Source organism: Pinus tabuliformis, chromosome X, assembly GCF_031772625.1.
Source record: "Pinus tabuliformis cultivar Carrire ecotype Pingquan chromosome X, CPIR1, whole genome shotgun sequence".
NCBI lineage: Eukaryota > Viridiplantae > Streptophyta > Pinopsida > Pinales > Pinaceae > Pinus > Pinus tabuliformis.
This window is the reverse complement of record NC_142308.1, coordinates 890,542,634-890,561,717: the sequence shown is the minus strand read 5'-3', so window position 1 is coordinate 890,561,717 and position 19,084 is coordinate 890,542,634. Positions and strand designations below refer to the sequence as shown.

The 19,084-nt window shown below is 39.3% G+C and overlaps 1 pseudogene; it reads right to left on the bottom strand.

Annotated features, from left to right (window-relative positions):
* Window positions 1–973: 973 nt before the first annotated feature.
* Window positions 974–15,352, bottom strand: LOC149142551 (3'(2'),5'-bisphosphate nucleotidase 1-like; annotated as a pseudogene).
* Window positions 15,353–19,084: the final 3,732 nt, after the last annotated feature.

Genomic DNA, 19,084 nt, shown 5'->3' with positions numbered 1-19,084 from the left:
TGGAGAGTATAAGATACAATGTGATGAACGATGAAATATAAACTGAAGTAGACTATATAGGATTTATACAAATATACCTCAACGTCGACAATGTCCACCATTTTTCCCCATAAATACAAGAAATTTGAACATGTTTCTTCAGTTGGGTAATAGTGACCATTATGTGACCAGATGACCTGTATAAACAAAGAAAATAAAATGTCACCATAGAAAAGAACATCTTAGGAAATTAGTATTCAACCTTCAAGAAAATCCTAGGAACAATCATGCCAACTAAGTTACATGCTAAAAAACTCAAGTTGTAGATAACTTGTGAAAAAAATGGAAACAAAAAGACAACATATAATAAATAATGTATGACAACTAGCTAGAAAATTGCATCATAGAAGAAAAAATCTCTTATGGTTACCTGTACATGTGGGTGGGTAACATGCCCTAGTATGTCATGATCCTTAGGGTCTAGAGGAAGTAAATCTCCTACTAACATAATGATAAAGCTTGGAAATATTACATGGTGCACAGGGCCTTGTAGTCCCCTTGAGAAACACAATACACTCTCACAAAACTTGCCAATACTACCACAGTAGATAGGGGCTTATAGCCTGGCCAAGGAACAATAACATGGAACACAATCTCAATAAACACATGTCAATATTAATTCCTATCACATTGTTAAAAATATTACATAATTTATGAGTTGGTAGATAGAACTACCCAATAATTTCATCATTAATCAATAATTACATGAAACGGATTTGTCATCTAACCTTACACAATAACAAAAAACATTCATCATAATAGCATATTTATTTGCTTGAAATGTATATCATTTAAAAAATTTGATCCAATCATACTAAAATAAAGAAAATGATAGAACACAATTATCATTTAACGAAAGTACCGCATGGGAATAAGTAGTTGGGAAAGAAAAAATTTTAAAATGCCTAGAAAGAATAAAAATTATAGAATCACCTTAGATTATAACGCAACCAACTACATGATCCCAAATATTTTCACTATAGCCTGGATTGGAAAAGTGAAGATATAATTCTCCATCACCCCTTGTCATTGCTCCATATTTTTCCGGACTATCTATTCTAATTGATGGTGCTTTTACACGCAGGATTTGTCAAGGATATTTTCATAGGAATCTCACATTTCATCCAGTAAATAAGCTGCTAAACTCTATATTAAAACAAATTGAAATGATTCAAAATCCTCTCAGGCAGGTTGTGGTCATGTGGTTAAATCAAAGAACTTTCAGTGCACAAAACTAGGTTCAAAACTACCTGAAGACATGTTACTGAATTAATGTGGCCAATGGAGTTATCGACCCCATCCAAATGTGGGTGGAAGTCCTAGCAACATTGGTGGCCCATGGTTGTGGCCTAACTCAACAGAAGAGGAAAGATGCAAGTATTGGATGAATTTAATGGAAGAGATGCCCCTTGGTCATGGCCTCTAAGAAAAGGTAGATCCCAACTCATTAACAAAGGGTCATTATCCAATTTCAAAAAGGAATATCACAAGATCTTGAACATGATGCAAAAATACCTTCACTATTGTAGTTGTCAAGTCATGCATGGAATGTGTTTCCTCATATGATTGAAAGACACATGCTTCTCCAAACTTTTCTATGGCACTTACATACACCTATGCAAAATCACATTAAATCAAATTTGAATATAAAATGGAAATAAAGCTAAAATATCAACTATGGTGTTGATATCAGCCCCAACAAAAGATTATTCTTGGCTAAAAATGAAAACGTTACACACACTTTTAGGTTGTATAGAACCATCCAATGATTGCACAGTAGTACCATATCCTTTTATTTGTAGATAAAAAAGAAAACCAATTAATCATTTGAAGGGTGAGAATTGATGCTAACAAATGTCCAGAGAAAATTTGGGCAGGCCAACACACCCAAAATAACTTTTCCTTCGTCCAATAAGCCCAAGGCTACAACATATTGGTCTCCTCTAAGAAATATTCAAAATAGGTTGGTCTCCTTAATCAAAATAGAAAAAATTGTAACATGAAAAAGTGTCGGAAATGTGCAATGGCTGACATATTGCAGTACACTAGAAACTGGAATAAGAAATGTAGACCCATTGTAAAATCGTCACTAAAAATGGATTATAATAGTACGAGAAGCTAGGTGCATTCTACAACCCAATGTGTGTGAGATTATAACATCCATGGGTAACACATATAAATTAAAACAAAACATAAAATTAAAATTCATAATGTCAAGAAGAAAATTTACATTAAATACCAAAAATATATTTATGCGGGTGTATAGACCAATGTTTTCAAACTCATAATCAGTCAAGTGTAAACTTGGACTCCAACTTAGACTCGGACTTGGATCCAGTCGCGGGTCAACTTGGACTCCCACTCAAACTTAGATTGACTCAAGCTAATCTGATTTAATTGACTTGGTTTACTAAAAAATAATTAAAATATTTAGGTACTGATTAAAAATCATTTTTAAAGATTCCAAGCCATTAGATAAAATATATATATAAAGTTTTCTCATGCACATAAAATGTAAAGTTTGAATATCTCAAAAAATTTCAAAATGACACTGATCAAAATACATGTCAACAACAAAATACATCATTATTGATGAATGGGGCTCTAAATTCCCTCTATACTCTAAAATCTGAAAAACATACTACATCCATCTATGTTTTCCTAGTCTTTTCTTGCTTAAATTTCACAAGTTTATTTTATAGTTCCAATATAATTTGTTCGGTCTCCTCTAATGGGGCTATGCCTGGGGAAACATGGCCGCCTATACTAGCCAAGAATTCTTGCAACTAGTCTCCCCACCCCACCCCTCCAAATGCATTTATTGTGATAAAATACTCATCGACAAGATCAACATGGATCCATGCAGGGTCTTTGACTCTTGGGGGCATGGTAAAATTCCAATACGAAAATTCAAATATGCAACATTGAAAACCCTATATTAACTTCTAATTATGCACATTTCATACTTACAACTTTAAAGTTCAAATTGGTAATGGGTTGAAACCATGAAACTTAGGGTATACCTAGCTAGGACAAATAATTTCTCTTCAACGTTGCTCCAAAACTCCACATGATCAATAAGAGAGGTCTGATGCAAATGGAGGGGTGGGGAAGGTCTCTTTACTTGGTTTACTAGGGTTAGTTTTCTGCCAGACTGGCTGAGCCATGCTTTGAATGGTTTGGCAACAAATGGGCCTCCAAAATAAATATATCACTAAGTTGATATGGTTGGAAATCAACTCATCCAAGTTAACCAAGTTTGAGTTGAATTGTACTTCTTTTAAAAAATGATATATAGAGAGATAGATTCTAGCACAAATCCATCTTAACTCTAGGTCTTTGAAGCACAAAGAGATTTTCATTTTAAAACATTTTTGGCCCCACCTACTCCTTAAAAATCCAGAGTTAAGATGGATATATGCAGGTTGATTAGTTGATGCAAGTAGGCAACATATATTAGACATTGATTCATAGGAAATTTGTGCAACTTGAATAATAACAACTAACAAAGGAATGAAAATTTCATATAGTGACTACAAGGTTTCTCCATGTAACATAGAAAAATAGAGACAAGAACAGAACATAAAGCAGGTAGACATGAAGAGAAAAGCTGGTTTGGTGACCAGGAGAAAACTTGCAACCACATTTACAAAATAAAAGGTAAGGACATACAATCTAGACAAAGAGCATTATAGGTACCTATCACATTCTCATGGCCTACCCATTTGTCCCATCAATGGGGTCTAAAACCTAGTGCCAACCATGGGGCCCTCCTTTAGATTTACCTACATATATCATTGCAAGCACATCTCTTGTTGTTAATGGAGAAATATCATAGGTACCATCATTATAAAAATTTTAATTTACAAGTGTTGTAATGTGTTCCACCATATCTTGTGCATCATTCTTCGGTAAATCTCCTAAATCCTAATAGAAATACACAAATTTTAGGTATATTATTTGCAACTTAAAAAAAATTATAGTTTGTATGTTGACTAAAGAAAATAAGATAATTGTTCTTATTTTTAATATAAATATGAACACTTTTCCTTACCATAGGCAAACATTTGGAAAAAAGCATGGTTTCAATCTGAACGTACCACATCGGAGTAAGTAGTTGAAAAAGAACAATTCAAAAAATTCCTAAAAAGAATAAAATTTCTAGAATCACCTTGGATCACAATGCAACCAACTGCATGATCCCAAATCTTTTCACTATAGCCTAGATTGGGAAAGTGAAGATATATTGCTCCATCACCCCTTGTCATTGATTCATATTTTTCCTCCTGACTAACTACTCTAACTGGTGGTGCTTTTACACCTAGGATCTTTCAATGATATTTTCATAGGAATCTCACATTTTATACAGTAAATAAACTGCTAAACTCTATATTACAATTGAAGGAAACTACTCATAATCCTCTCAGGTGGGTTATGGTCAAGCTGCTAAATCAAAGAACTTGCAGTGCACAAAACCATGTTCAAAACTACCCAAAGACATGTTACTGAATTAATGTGGCCAATGGAGTTATCTACCCCATCCAAAAGTGGGTGGAATTCCTAGCAACTTTTATGACCCATGGTTGTGGCCTATCTCAACAAAGGAGGGAAGATGTAGGTATTGGATGAATTTAGTGGAAGAGATACATCTTCATCATGGCCTCTAAGAAAAGGTAGATCCCAACTCACTAACAAAGTTCCATTAGCCAACTGCAAAAAGGAACATCATAAGATCTTGAAAGAGGCGAGCCTCACCCATAAAAACAAATGTTTTGAAGGATAAGTAGGGGCAGCCTTGAAATTGTATTTTATACCTGGGGGCATGAGAACCTTTTGGTGTGCAAGCAAAGAGCGGTTATTTATCTGTTTTTTGGATTACTCGTTTCCGAACTTGCATAAAGAAAGGATGTGGGGCAAAGGTCAAAATTTGCCAAATGAGGAGCATAGCTTCGTGAGATAAAGCTCCATAAAAGATAGCTATCTCACAGGAAACACTTCTTATCTTATGACTGGTATTTCGAGCAGTTTTACCGCGGAATTTATGCTCGTTAAAAAATAGAAAAGCGAGATCCGAGTAGTTTTAGCGTCATAGTTCATGCTCGTTAAAAAATAAACATAAGCTTTGAGCAAGAGTTTCCCCCAGAGTTCAAGCTCATTAAAAAATGAACCTATTCCGGTAAATAACCATTGTGATCGTAAATTTATTAGCCACAAAAGCCTTGGTCGTGTTTTGCACGTGCCACCTCCATATGATTGTTTACCCATTTTGAGGAACAGCTACGAAGAGTGATTTCACTTAGCCATCCTTGTGACACTGCCGTGATTGGAAAATTCCAACCTGTACCTAGAATCTGCTGCTATCCCTGTTTATCACTCGTTCCTCAAAAGACGAGTCTTCTTTGAGCTCTTTTCTCTTGACTCGTAAAATATGAAAAGTTTGCCGAGTTTTGGCCTTCCAGCTCGTTAAAGTGACCGGAAGAGCTATCCCTCCTCTAGATTTTAATTTTTTGGACCTGAGGAATTATTACACAAAAAGGTCGAGCGCTTGTTTTATTCGGCTCGTTAAAGTTATCGAAAACTCATCCCTTCTGTATTATTTTATACTTTTTCGGACTTAAGGGATTAGATGACGAAAAAGGAATTTTGGAGTTAACTTTTTGTACCTTTTCAGACTCTCTAAAATTGAAAAGGACCGAGTTTTCCTTGTCGTTAGACTCGTTAAAATGATTAAATAGCGACAAACTTGTCTTTAGACGAGAACGAGTTTCCCTATCGCTAGGCTCGTTAAAACATAGCAATGGGCTTGCCCGAAGGGCAGGTTATAGAACAAGCATATGTTATCCTCCTCAAGCTTGACAAAAATAAAGAGGTACTGGTCAGAAATGACTGGGGAAAAATTGGGAGAACCTCAAAGCTTTAATTGTAGCAAGTCGCTCTTGAACATAACACTTTGTCCTCCGTATCACATCGGGTTGGGTTGTTTCATTCACCGGTCTCATCACCATGGTCCTCGCCAAACCATCCACATTTGGGGTAATGCTACCAATCCATCACATCAGTGTCGTTATATGTTCAAGAGATGTGTTCAGAAAGAGTCAACCGTGTCCCATCCAATGCCATACATTATCCTTCATCCACCCATGATCGCCACCCTGAATCATATTTCACAGATTGTTTTCACCTCCACTAAAATCATTAGCTCCGTTCCGTGTCACTGATGTGGGATTCATTAAGGCCCTCCTTTGACGGATCGCTTCTTGTCGACTTCAGCTCATTATCCAAGAAGTCGATCTAGGAACAAACCCCCCAGTACTTTGAAGCTTGCATGCCTCAATGGCAAGTTTCTCACTTCCGGCGACAGGTATACATCAATGACCTTCGACCAGAATATTTTGCGTGGTGTTCGACGCCAAGTCCTTTATTCACACCACGTGAATTGTACTGCAGTACCTTGAGGGTCATTGTCATTATTGGTGATTCCTCTCGCGCTTGTTAATGGTTTACATTATTGACCGGTAATCAAGCGATGTCTTTCCATGTTCGACTTCAGCGCAATTCTCACATGGATCGACTTGTACTTAGAGTGAAGATCGAACGAGTTTGAAGACCCCGGATCTAGTTTCATCCATCCGGGCTGTGATATATATTCAGGATATAAAGACATTTGTTATGTACGTCATTGCAGCAGATGATCATCCTACTCAAAGGATGATAATTTCAGCAGAGAATTATCAGTCTACCATCAGACGATCGTCTGTTCTATGTACCAAAATGAATTTATAAAGTTGAGCATGGGAATGCCCGCCTCAGCTAGATCATGAAAGCAGAATGAAAAAATAATGTATTGTATTGTATTTTATTACAGGGCACCTCTTAGCGATTGAATGAACTTCGGATCCTCCTGATAAAGCATTTCACCCGATAAACGACCTCATACTTTAGGGGGCAACTGTTATAGACATTTTTGTGCCTAACAGCATGGAGCATGAAATGTCAATAATCTGAGGGATCCAAAGTCCCTAAACATGTTGTTCCTACCCCTAGAGGAACAAGGTCAGCAAACCACAACACTGAAAATCAGTTCTCCACCTGAAAACACTCAAAAACAAGCTGTTTCTGGATCATGTCGACTGCTCCACTGAGCATCTGCGCTGAATGTCAACTGCTCCACTCTGTACCTGCGCTGAACGTCAAAACTAATGAAGGCTACCTGCACTGGGCGAGATTGGCCAAGTGGCACAGTCATTCTGCAAGGTGTCAATTGCCCAGGAAGCTTCCAAACTGACACTTGGATCATGGAATTCGCCTTGTGATGAGTAAGAGGGTCTTGATCTCCAAGTGGAAGCAAGAATCTCCAAGTGGACTCAAGAACTGAAGTTTAACTAAAGTGGGAGAGGACACTAGTCAGCTTCATGTTAGTCTCAAGCTGACTCATCCTTTCTCCAAATCTCATATATATAGAGCTCTCTCATGAGGTCTATGGAGGCTGGAATTTTGTGCAAGTAAGGAAGTGCTGTTGGTTTGAGTATAGAACTATTGGGTGATTGCTTTGAAGGAGGTGAAGAGGAGATTTCTTTCTGCTGGGAGGTGTTGCTGGATTGGGCCTATTATGGTTGTAACCCTCTCAGAACTTTACTTCTTCTATTAATAAAGTATTTGAGGTTCTTCTATATGCGTGTGTCTCTATGGCAAATTGATGCTTGTATATTTGATTTATTCTAATCCTTGAATCAGTTATGGATGTATGCTTCTTGTAGTTTCCTTTCTTTGTGCTTTTACAGGATCTTTGCGTAGCTGGGCCGGTGAAAGAGCAAGGAGCTAGGAGCAAGCAGCAAGGAGTGAGGATTGGATCGACTATTAGCGCAAGATAACGGTTAGTAGATCATCCTTCTTTTCTCTCTCTCATCTCATAAAGAAGTAATCTTGAATAGCTTTGCATTCAGTTGTTGCTGAGGTACTATCACCCTTAGAGTGGGATAGGGTCATTCCGTATTGGATACTTTTCCCAACAACAAATTGGCGACTCCGCTGGGGATCGTATCTTGTTGGTTGTTTGTGTTTTTTGCTATTCATTTTATAAACAAAGGGAGTACCGAATCGAACTGTGTTTGAATCTTTCAAATACAAAGTAGAGGGCAGCTACTCTAGCTCAGTTTCTGGGCAAGTTTATGATTTGAAGAGCTGATCCACAAGGACTCTAATAAGCTCTTAGTGATAGCTTTTCATCCTCCTTGTCATCCCTTAGTGTGTCCTTGACTGATAGCTTCTGATTTGAGCGAAAACTGTGAATTTTTGAGCAATCTGTGACCCGGAAACCACCAGAAACGAAAGTTTCGTTCTTCAGTGCAGGTTGTACAAAGGCTGTTTGCATTTCAGCGCAGTTCCCGAAGGGGCTACCTACGCTGAAGGTCAAACAGGCAGTGTTCCACCTGCGCTGGACCAGTCCTGCCTTGTGCTGCTGGGGTTTCCTGCTGTGTCTTGCCCTGTTTTCACTCTTGTTTTTTGCTGTTTGTTACCAGTCAGTAGGCCTATCTGAAACCAACTTTCCTTGTCACTATTCCACCTCAGTTGTATAAAGAGACTGTGTTTGTTCTTTGTGTATTTCTTGTACATTTACAGTTTCCCATAACGAAAGTGAACTAGTCTTGTTGTGGCCTCTTAGATCTAGACCTGTGATAAAGTGTCATTTTGATCTTAAGAGTTAGTTTATTTGCTGCTCATGGCTGATTGAGCTTTTGATTTCGTCATTTGGTTTGAGTTTATGTATTTCTAGTGTCGAAACAAGTAAATCTTAAGGTGTCTTTTGATTTTGGACAAACTTGTTTGCTTTCACTTGAAATTGAATTCAAAATTATACAACAGCTTTCTTTTTGCATTTCGCCAACATTAAGAAAGAGAAAAGAAATACTTGCATTGTGCATGTGCATTATGACAACTTGCATGTTGATTTAGGAAAAAGTGCATTAGTGTGTGTTCTATGATCTGTGTGAAAAGGTGTTATCTTTCTTTTCCCTCAGTAGTTAAGGTTTTCAAAGTTGAAAGATTGAAAAGCTTGCTTATCATCTTAGACTGCATTTAGGAGTGTTATCATACATCTCGTGGTGATCCATAAAGGCAAACTGCTAAACAAGATCAACCTTAAAATAAATTGAATTTACATAACAACGCATTGAAAAATAACGCAAACATCTAGAGGTCTAAGCTAGAGACGTGTTCCGGCGTCGTTAAACGTGATATCTTAGCGTTGAGTGGTTGGGTGATTCCTCCACGGTGAAGCGATAAGTATCAATACGGACTTGTGCTCCCACGTACCGTCGCGTATATATTTGGAGACCCCTATAGGAATAAAGCCTTTATCCAATAGGAAACCGTGTCGGCCGCCCTACTGATCGCAATGCAGTGAACGCAGCATTCACGAAGATCGACCACTCGTACCGTAAAACGTATTCTGTGGTTTTGCGAAAAGTTTGGCACACCCTCTGCCTAGAACTCCAGAGCAGTTTCTTTTGGCCTTTTTCAAACTCTATAACTGAAAAAGTCCATCCAAGCATTTTTCACTTCGGGCTCGTTAAAACATCGAAGGAGACTAGAGTCATCTTTAGCTTTTTCTCGACTCTTAAAAAGTGAAAAAGCAAGTTGTGTCTAAGCGTCGTTATAAAATTTATTTTAAACGGAACATAATCACCTCCTATTCCCGCGTTGATCTTAAAGTTGAGAATATGGAACGCCCCAACCAAGGAACTCCACATGATGGAAATCCTAGTCCATTCTCCTCTTGGGGAGAAGTTGGTGCACCCCACATGGCCACATTGTCGCTTCCAGGACTGACAATTGGCCTGCCTGTTTGGCTATTCTCAACTAATGTAGTTCAGACCACCATGGTTCCTGAGCAGTCGAGTCAATAGTTAGATCAGTCTAGAGCTGCCCACCAACCTTCTACTTCTTATAACTCTTCCTCTAATCCTTCATCTTCACAAGGTAGGGCTGGCAAAAGCCAAGCCCCCATGGAAAAGAAGGAGAAGAAGAAGAAGGAGCCTAAGGCGACTGGGGGCAAGCAAAAGATATCTGACAAAAACCCACACACAGCACAGACCGGGCCTAAATCACCATGTGTCATATGTAGAGGAGACCACTTCCATAGAGATTGTCCCTGTATTCCCCGGATACTAAGGGACTGGTCCCCTCGGTTGCACAATTCGGGAGCATCAACCTCTGATAGTCGTGTTGATTGCTTACCGTCAACCAGCGAAAGTGAAGGTTCAAGACGAAGAGGAGGAGCAAGATCCCCCTGCAGACTGTGTGAAGGCGGTCACGCCATCCACCGTTGTCCCTTCTTAGACGAAGCGAAGAGAGTTTTGGAAGATCGTCCGGTTTCACCGGTAATACTTCCTCCTGGATACAAAAAACTCGTGCCGAGTCCTTCGTTGGTTGAAAATGTAGCTGGCCTGCTCAAGTGGTCAACTGAAGCGTCGGTCATTGAAAATGAACCTACTGAATCCAGACCAGACGAAAGTCTAAAGGTCGATACGGCAGTTGACCCGGTTCTTCCTTCAGAGGTTTCATCCTCAAATGACACAGTCACTGAAGATTCATCTTCAAATGACACCCTCACTGAAGAGAATAAGGATGACACCATCCAGATTCTTTTCATCAACACAGATTCTGATGAGCATCAGGGCAATGCACCCATTCCTTTATCGCAGGAAGGAACATCGTCAGGATCGTATCCGGCCGTGTATTCGGTCCCACCACCAAGCAACCTGGTTGTGTCTTTTGATTGGAACCAACTAGGCAGACCCCGGTTACCAGCCAGTATACCGTTCAGAATCATGGTCCAAATCTACAGAATGGTAATGGCTGGAACTATCATTGATGAAGGGGCATCTGTGAGTATCCTTTCCTCTATTGCTTGGAAAGCACTGGGTTCCCCAGAGCTTTTGCCTGAGATGAGAAATCTCTCGGGTTTTGATAAAGGAACCAGTCGACCATTAGGGATCCTCCCCAATGTGCCTGTTACATTGAAAGGGAAGACCGTTCAAATGAACGTGATGGTCGTTCAAGGACCCTTGGATTATAACCTACTCCTTGGACGAGACTATATATATTGCATGGGAGCTATAGTCTCCTCACTCTTTCGAGTAATGTGTTTTCCACACGAAGGAAGAATGGTCAAGCTCGTAGACCAACTTTCATTTCCTGGATCACGCATCGCAAATAGTCAAATACCAACCCTCAATGGTCTATTCACCCAAGAAATGTCTCCACCCCCAGTCCTCCTTCCCGATGAGTGCGAGTGATTTGGAAAGATGGGACTGGAACCCAGGGGGCATGCATCCTGGTCTGCTTCGGGCAGAAGAAACCCTGGGTATAAGGTAAAATTTCCACGAAAGAATATGACTAGTCCGTACCCCGTCCGAAAGAAGGAAGAGGGGTTGTTCTAGAACAGGATTCTTTTGTCAAGGTTACTTGTTTGACAAAGGTCATTCAACTTTGTCTAAATAGGTAGGCAATGCCAAAGAGAGTCCTTTGCGGCAGCAAATTGTAACCATGTTTGGGTAAAAGGCAAGCCTCACCCGTTAAAACAAATGTTTTAAAGGATAAGTAGGGGCAGCCTCCAAAGAAAGAGATTCCTTTGATGCAACAAATTGTAACCATCTTTGAGTAACCTAATGATAGACATCGCCGAAGAAAGAGTTTCATTTGCGGCAGCAAATAAAACCATTCTTTGGGTAACCAGAAAGAGGCAAGACTCACCCATCAAAACAAATGTTTTGAAGGATAAGTAGGGGCAGCCTTGAAATTGTATTTTATACCTAGGGGCATGCGAACCTTTTGGTGTGCAAGCAAAGAGCGGTTATTTATCTGTTTTTTGGATTAGTCGTTTCCGAACTTGCATAAAGAAAGGATGTGGGGCAAAGGTCAAAATTTGCCAAATGAGGAGCATAGCTTCGTGAGATAAAGCTCCATAAAAAATAGCTATCTCATAGGAAACACTTCTTATCTTATGACTGGTATTTCGAGCAGTTTTACCGCGGAATTTATGCTCGTTAAAAAATAGAAAAGCGAGATCCGAGCAGTTTTAGCGTCATAGTTCATGCTCATTAAAAAATAAACATAAGCTTTGAGCAAGAGTTTCCCCCAGAGTTCAAGCTCATTAAAAAATGAACCTATTCCGGTAAATAACCATTGTGATCGTAAATTTATTAGCCACAAAAGCCTTGGTCGTGTTTTGCACCTGCCACCTCCATTTCATTTGGCCAATCGTTCACCTCCATATGATTGTTTACCCATTTTGAGGAACAGCTGCGAAGAGTGATTTCACTTAGCCATCCTTGTGACACTGCCGTGATTGGAAAATTCCAACCTGTACCTGGAATCTGCTGCTATCCCTATTTATCACTCGTTCCTCAAAAGACGAGTCTTCTTTGAGCTCTTTTCTCCTGACTCGTAAAATATGAAAAGTTTGCCGAGTTTTGGCCTTCCAGCTCATTAAAGTGACCGGAAGAGCTATCCCTCCTCTAGATTTTAATCTTTTTGGACCTGAGGGATTATTACACAAAAAGGTCGAGCGCTTGTTTTATTCGGCTCGTTAAAGTTATCGAAAACTCATCCCTTCTGTATTGTTTTATACTTTTTCGGACTTAAGGGATTAGATGACGAAAAAGGAATTTTGGAGTTAACTTCCTGTACCTTTTCAAACACTCTAAAATTGAAAAGGACCGAGTTTTCCTTGTCGTTAGACTCGTTAAAATGATTAAATAGCGACAAACTTGTCTTTAGACGAGAACGAGTTTCCCTATCGCTAGGCTTGTTAAAACATAGCGATGGGCTTGCCCAAAGGGCAGGTTATAGAACAAGCATATGTTATCCTCCTCAAGCTTGACAAAAATAAAGAGGTACTGGTCAGAAATGACTGGGGAAAAATTAGGAGAACCTCAAAGCTTTAATGGTAGCAAGTCGCTTTTGAACATGACACTTTGTCCTCCGTATCACATTGGGTTGGGTTGTTTCATTCACCGGTCTCATCACCATGGTCCTCGCCAAACCATCCACATTTGGGGTAATGCTACCGATCCATCACATCAGTGTCGTTATATGTTCAAGAGATGTGTTCAGAAAGAGTCAACCCTGTCCCATCCACTACCATACATTATCCTTCATCCACCCATGATCGCCACCCTGAATCATATTTCACAGATTGTTTTCACCTCCACTAAAATCATTAGCTCCGTTCCGTGTCACTGATGTGGGATTCATTAAGGCCCTCCTTTGACGGATCGCTTCTTGTCGACTTCAGATCATTATCCAAGAAGTCGATCTAGGAACAAACCCCCCAGTACTTTGAAGCTTGCATGCCTCAATGGCAAGTTTCTCACTTTCGGCAACAGGTATACATTAATGACCTTCGACCAGAAGATTTTGCGTGGTGTTCAACGCCAAGTCCTTTATTCACACCACGTGAATTGTACTGCAGTACCTTGAGGGTCATTGTCATTATTGGTGATTCCTCTCGCGCTTGTTAACGGTTTACATTATTGACCGATAATCAAGCGATGTCTTTCCATGTTCGACTTCAGCGCAATTCTCACATGGATCGACTTGTACTTAGAGTGAAGATCGAACGAGTTTGAAGACCCCGGATCTAGTTTCATCCATCCGGGCTGCGATATATATTCAGGATATAAAGACATTTGTTATGTACATCATTGCAGCAGATGATCATCCTACTCAAAGGATGATAATTTCAGCAGAGAATTATCAGTCTACCATCAGACGATCGCCTGTTCTATGTACCAAAATGAATTTATAAAGTTGAGCATGGGAATGCCCGCCTCAGCTAGATCATGAAAGCAGAATGAAAAAATAATGTATTGTATTGTATTTTATTACAGGGCACCTCTCAGCGATTGAATGAACTTCGGATCCTCCTGATAAAGCATTTCACCCGATAAACGACCTCATACTTTAGGGGGCAACTGTTATAGACATTTTTGTGCCTAACAGCATGGAGCATGAAATGTCAATAATCTGAGGGATCCAAAGTCCCTAAACATGTTGTTCCTACCCCTAGAGGAACAAGGTCAGCAAACCACAACACTGAAAATCAGTTCTCCACCTGAAAACACTCAAAAACAAGTTGTTTCTGGATCATGTCAACTGCTCCACTGAGCATCTGCGCTGAATGTCAACTGCTCCACTCTGTACCTATGCTGAACGTCAAAACTAATGAAGGCTACCTGCACTGGGCGAGATTGGCCAAGTGGCACAGTCATTCTGCAAGGTGTCAATTGCCGAGGAAGCTTCCAAACTGACACTTGGATCATGGAATTCGCCTTGTGATGAGTAAGAGGGTCTTGATCTCCAAGTGGAAGCAAGAATCTCCAAGTGGACTCAAGAACTGAAGTTTAACTAAAGTGGGAGAGGACACTAGTCAGCTTCATGTCAGTCTCAAGCTGACTCATCCTTTCTCCAAATCTCATATATATAGAGCTCTCTCATGAGGTCTATGGAGGCTGGAATTTTGTGCAAGTAAGGAAGTGTTGTTGGTTTGAGTATAGAACTATTGGGTGATTGCTTTGAAGGAGGTGAAGAGGAGATTTCTTTCTGCTGGGAGGTGTTGCTGGATTGGGCCTATTATGGTTGTAACCCTCTCAGAACCTTACTTCTTTTATTAATAAAGTATTTGAGGTTCTTCTATATGCATGTGTCTCTATGGCAAATTGATGCTTGTATATTTGATTTATTCTAATCCTTGAATCAGTTATGGATGTATGCTTCTTGTAGTTTCCTTTCTTTGTGCTTTTACAGGATCTTTGCGTAGCTGGGCCGGTGAAAGAGCAAGGAGCTAGGAGCAAGCAGCAAGGAGTGAGGATTGGATCGACTATTAGCGCAAGATAACGGTTAGTAGATCATCCTTCTTTTCTCTCTCTCATCTCATAAAGAAGTAATCTTGAATAGCTTTGCATTCAGTTGTTGCTGAGGTACTATCACCCTTAGAGTGGGATAGGGTCATTCCGTATTGGATACTTTTCCCAACAACACCCCACCTACCAATGCATTTATTGCAATAAAATACTCATTGTCAAGATCAACATGGATCCATGCAAGGTCTTTGAGTCTTGGCCGCATGGTAAAATTCCAATCTGCAAATTCAAATATGCAACATTGAAAACCCTATCTTAACTTCTAATTATGCAAATTTCGTGCTGAAAACTTTAAAGTACAAATTGGTAATGGGTTGAAAGTATGAAACTTAGGGTATACCTGGCTGGGACAGATCATTGCTCTTCAATGTTGCTCCAAAACTCCACATGTTGATTAAGGGAGGTCTAATGCAAATGGAGAGGTGGGGCAAGTCTCTTTACTTGGTTGACTAGTGTCAGTTTGTTCCTAGACTAGATGAGCCATGCTTTGACCAGTTCGACACCAATTGGGCCTCCAAACTAAATATAGGGCCAAGTTGATATGGTCGACAATCAACTCATCCAAGTTAACGAAGCCCAAGTTGTTTTGGACTACTTTTAAAAACTAATATATAGAGAGAGAGATTCTATCACAGATCCATTTTAACTCATATCTTTGAAGCGCAAAGAGATTTTCATTTTAAATCCTTTTTAATCCCACCTAGTCCTTAAAAATCCACAGTTGCAATGGATCTATTCAGCTTGATTAGTTGATTCAAGTAGGAAACGTATAGTAGACATTGATTCATAGGAAATTAGTGCAACTTAAATAATAAAAACTAACAAAGGTATGAACATTTCATATAGTGACTACAAGGTTTCTCCATACAACATAAAAAAATAGAGATAGAAAGGGAACAAACAACAGGTAGACAGGAAGAGAAAAGTTGGTTTGGTAACCAAGAGAAAATTTGCAACGACATTTACAAAAGAAAAGGTAAGGACTTATAGTCTGGATAAAACACATTGTAGGTGCCTATCACATTCTCTTGTCCCTTTTTCCCTTCAATGGGTTCTAAAACCCAGTGCCAACCATGGGGCCCTCCTTTAGATTTACCTCTATCTATCGTTGGAATCACATCTCCTATTGGTAATGGAGAAATATAATAGGTACCATCATTACAAATGTTTTAATTTACAAGTGTTGTAATGCATTCCACCATATATTGTGCATCATTCTTTTGTAAATCTCCTGAATCCTAATAGCAATACATAGATATAAGTATATTATTTGCATCCTAAAAAAACTACACTTTGTATGCTGACTAAAGAAAATAACATAATTGTTCTTCTTTTTAATAGAAATATGAAAACTTTTCCTTGCCATAGTCAAACATTTGGAAAAAAACATCATTGCAATCTCAAATAATGCACTATATATTCAAACAACAATACCTCTTTTGTAACCAAGGAAAACAATCTCGAGGGTATTTCCCCTGCAAGTACAAAGCTAACTAAAGCCTGAGAATATGAGATCATTTAATAATAAAAGATCTTTTAAATTCAACTCTCATATGTGATAAAAAATCTATAGAACCCTGATATTAACAATTGATGGGCACATTGTGCAACACTATGATCCTTTGCTCTCATGGCTTGTCACCTGTGCTTGACTGTGTATTGACTTGGTAATTATTGCTTGGTGAACGTTGGTGCATGGGCTTGTGAGTTGACTTGCAGATTGGGGCTTGAGTAGTTAAACAACATAATTTAATATATACAAGTTACATTATTTCCCAAGGGGATTTGGATTGACGGTGAATGGGTGCGCTGTTAAGGAACTCCTTGCGATAGGTCACCGGTTCAAATCCCCTGTGGGTACTTAGGTTAGTGTTATAGACATTTTTGTGCCTTGCAGCTCCAAGCATGAAATGTCCATAAACCAAGGGCTCCTAAGTCCCTAAAAGTGTTTTTCTAACCCCTAAAGGAACAAGGTCAACAAATTACAGCTTCTCCCAGAAGTTCTCCACCAGAAACTGCTCAGAATAAGTCAAAACAGGATCATTTCAGCTGCTCCACTAGCTAAGTGCGTTGCATAGCACCTAAATCCACTGGTTAGGTACGTTTCAATGCACCTAAATGCACTACCAGGGTGCATTGAGCGGGAAATGACAAATGGCAGTGTCATTCCGCGAGGTGGAGAGACAATGGAAGCTTCCAGAATCTTCTCCTATGACACTTGCCTCACTGAATTCGACCAAGGATGAGTAAGAGGCCTTCATTCTCCAAGTGGAAGCAAGAACTGACAGAGAGAAGCCACTAATCAAATCACAAGCTGACTCATCCTCCTTGCATACATCTATATATGGATCCCTCATCCCAGAGATCCGGAGGCTAGAATTTTGCACATTGTAAGGAATTGTTGTTGGTTTTGAGACACATATCAGAGAATTGGGTGATCTATGCTTTGTTGGAGGTGAAGAGGGGCTTCTTTGCTGGGAGGTTGATGCTGGGTCAGGAATCATCGGTTGTAACTCCCCCTGGATCTTCTTGTATATCAATAAAAACTATTTGAGTTTCTCCTCTATGCTTTTGTATCATTGATGCTTGTTACATTTGTATGGTTAACTTAAATCTGATCCTAAGTTATTTATGAATATAAATCCATGTATTTGTATAGTTTTCTTCTTCTGTGATCTTACAGGTACTTGGTGAAGCTGGGCAAGTAAGGGAGCAGGTAGCTGGAAGCTGTCAAAGAGGAGAGAGATTGGATAAAACGACTAGCGCAAGACACAGGTTGGTTCTTCCTATTCCTCTTTGTTTATAGTTCATAAAGGAGATACAAAAGTAGTTTTCTCTGTTTGTTAATAACGCAGCTGTCACACCTTAGTGGGATAGAGCAGTTCTAAATAGACACTTTTCCCGGTAACAAAATGGCGACTCCGCTGGGGACGACTGTCTAATTAGTTTGTTTGTGTATCTCTTGTTGTTTGTTTCATAAACTTATAAGTAGCATTCGAACTGCATTTGCCATATCAAATGCAAAGTAGACATCTGCTGCTTCAATCCATTCACTGGATCTGTTTATGATTTGAACAGCTAATTCATAGACTATCTGATTGCCCTTGTGATAGCTCTTAGACCCTCCTTAGATCTACCCCTGATTGTGCATTACTGATTGCTTTTACTCGGCCAAAAACCACATACTAAACTGCAAACCGTGACTCAGAACCCGGATAGAATTCTCGTTTCTGCCCCAGTGCAGGCACTATGAAGAGGTTCTGCATTTCAACGCACTTCCCGAAAGGGCAACCTGCGCTGCAATGCAGTTTCTCTGTGTAACAGGTGCGCTGATTAGCCTAGCCCTGTGCAGCTGAGGTTCTTGTGCTTCATTATTTCCAGTTTTGTCTCTGATTTTTGCAGCCTGAGATCAGTATATGACTGTTTCAAACCCCTTTTCCTTACCGATATTCCGCCTCATTTGTACAAAAGAACTGTAGATGTTTTTGTGTGTTTGTTGAGTCGTTTACAATTTTCCATTGCAAAAGTATAATAATCGTACTGTCGTCCTTTGATTTAGATCTGTCGCAAGTGTCGATTTTGATCATAGGAGAAAGTTTATTTGTTGTTGATGGTCGATTATGCGTTTGCTATTGCCTTTGGTCTGAATTTATGATTTTTTAGTGTCAAAACGAGTATTCATTTCAAAATCGTAGAGTGTTGTAATCGTCTCTATCTTTTGATTTCAAAAAGAAGCTTGTTTGTGTTTGTTGCTTAGAAGCAAATTCAGATTTGTACAACAACTTTCTTTTTAGCATCAATACTAAGAAAGTGAAAAACAAATACATGCATGTGCATTTGCATATAGACAGTCTGTTTGGCTTGATTTAGGAAAGTGCATTTACAGTGTGCTCTTTGCTCTTTGTGAAAAGATTGTGTCTTTCTTTTCCCCTAGTAGCTAGGATTTTCATTGCTGAAAAGAGATAAAAGTTTGTTTATCATCTTTAGATTGCATTTTAGGAATTATATCTACATCTCGTGGTGAACCCAAAAGGCAAACTTCATAAGAAAGATCAACTTAAAATAAATTCAATGAATCTAACAACGCTTTGGAACTTAACGCACAACATTTAGAGGTCTAG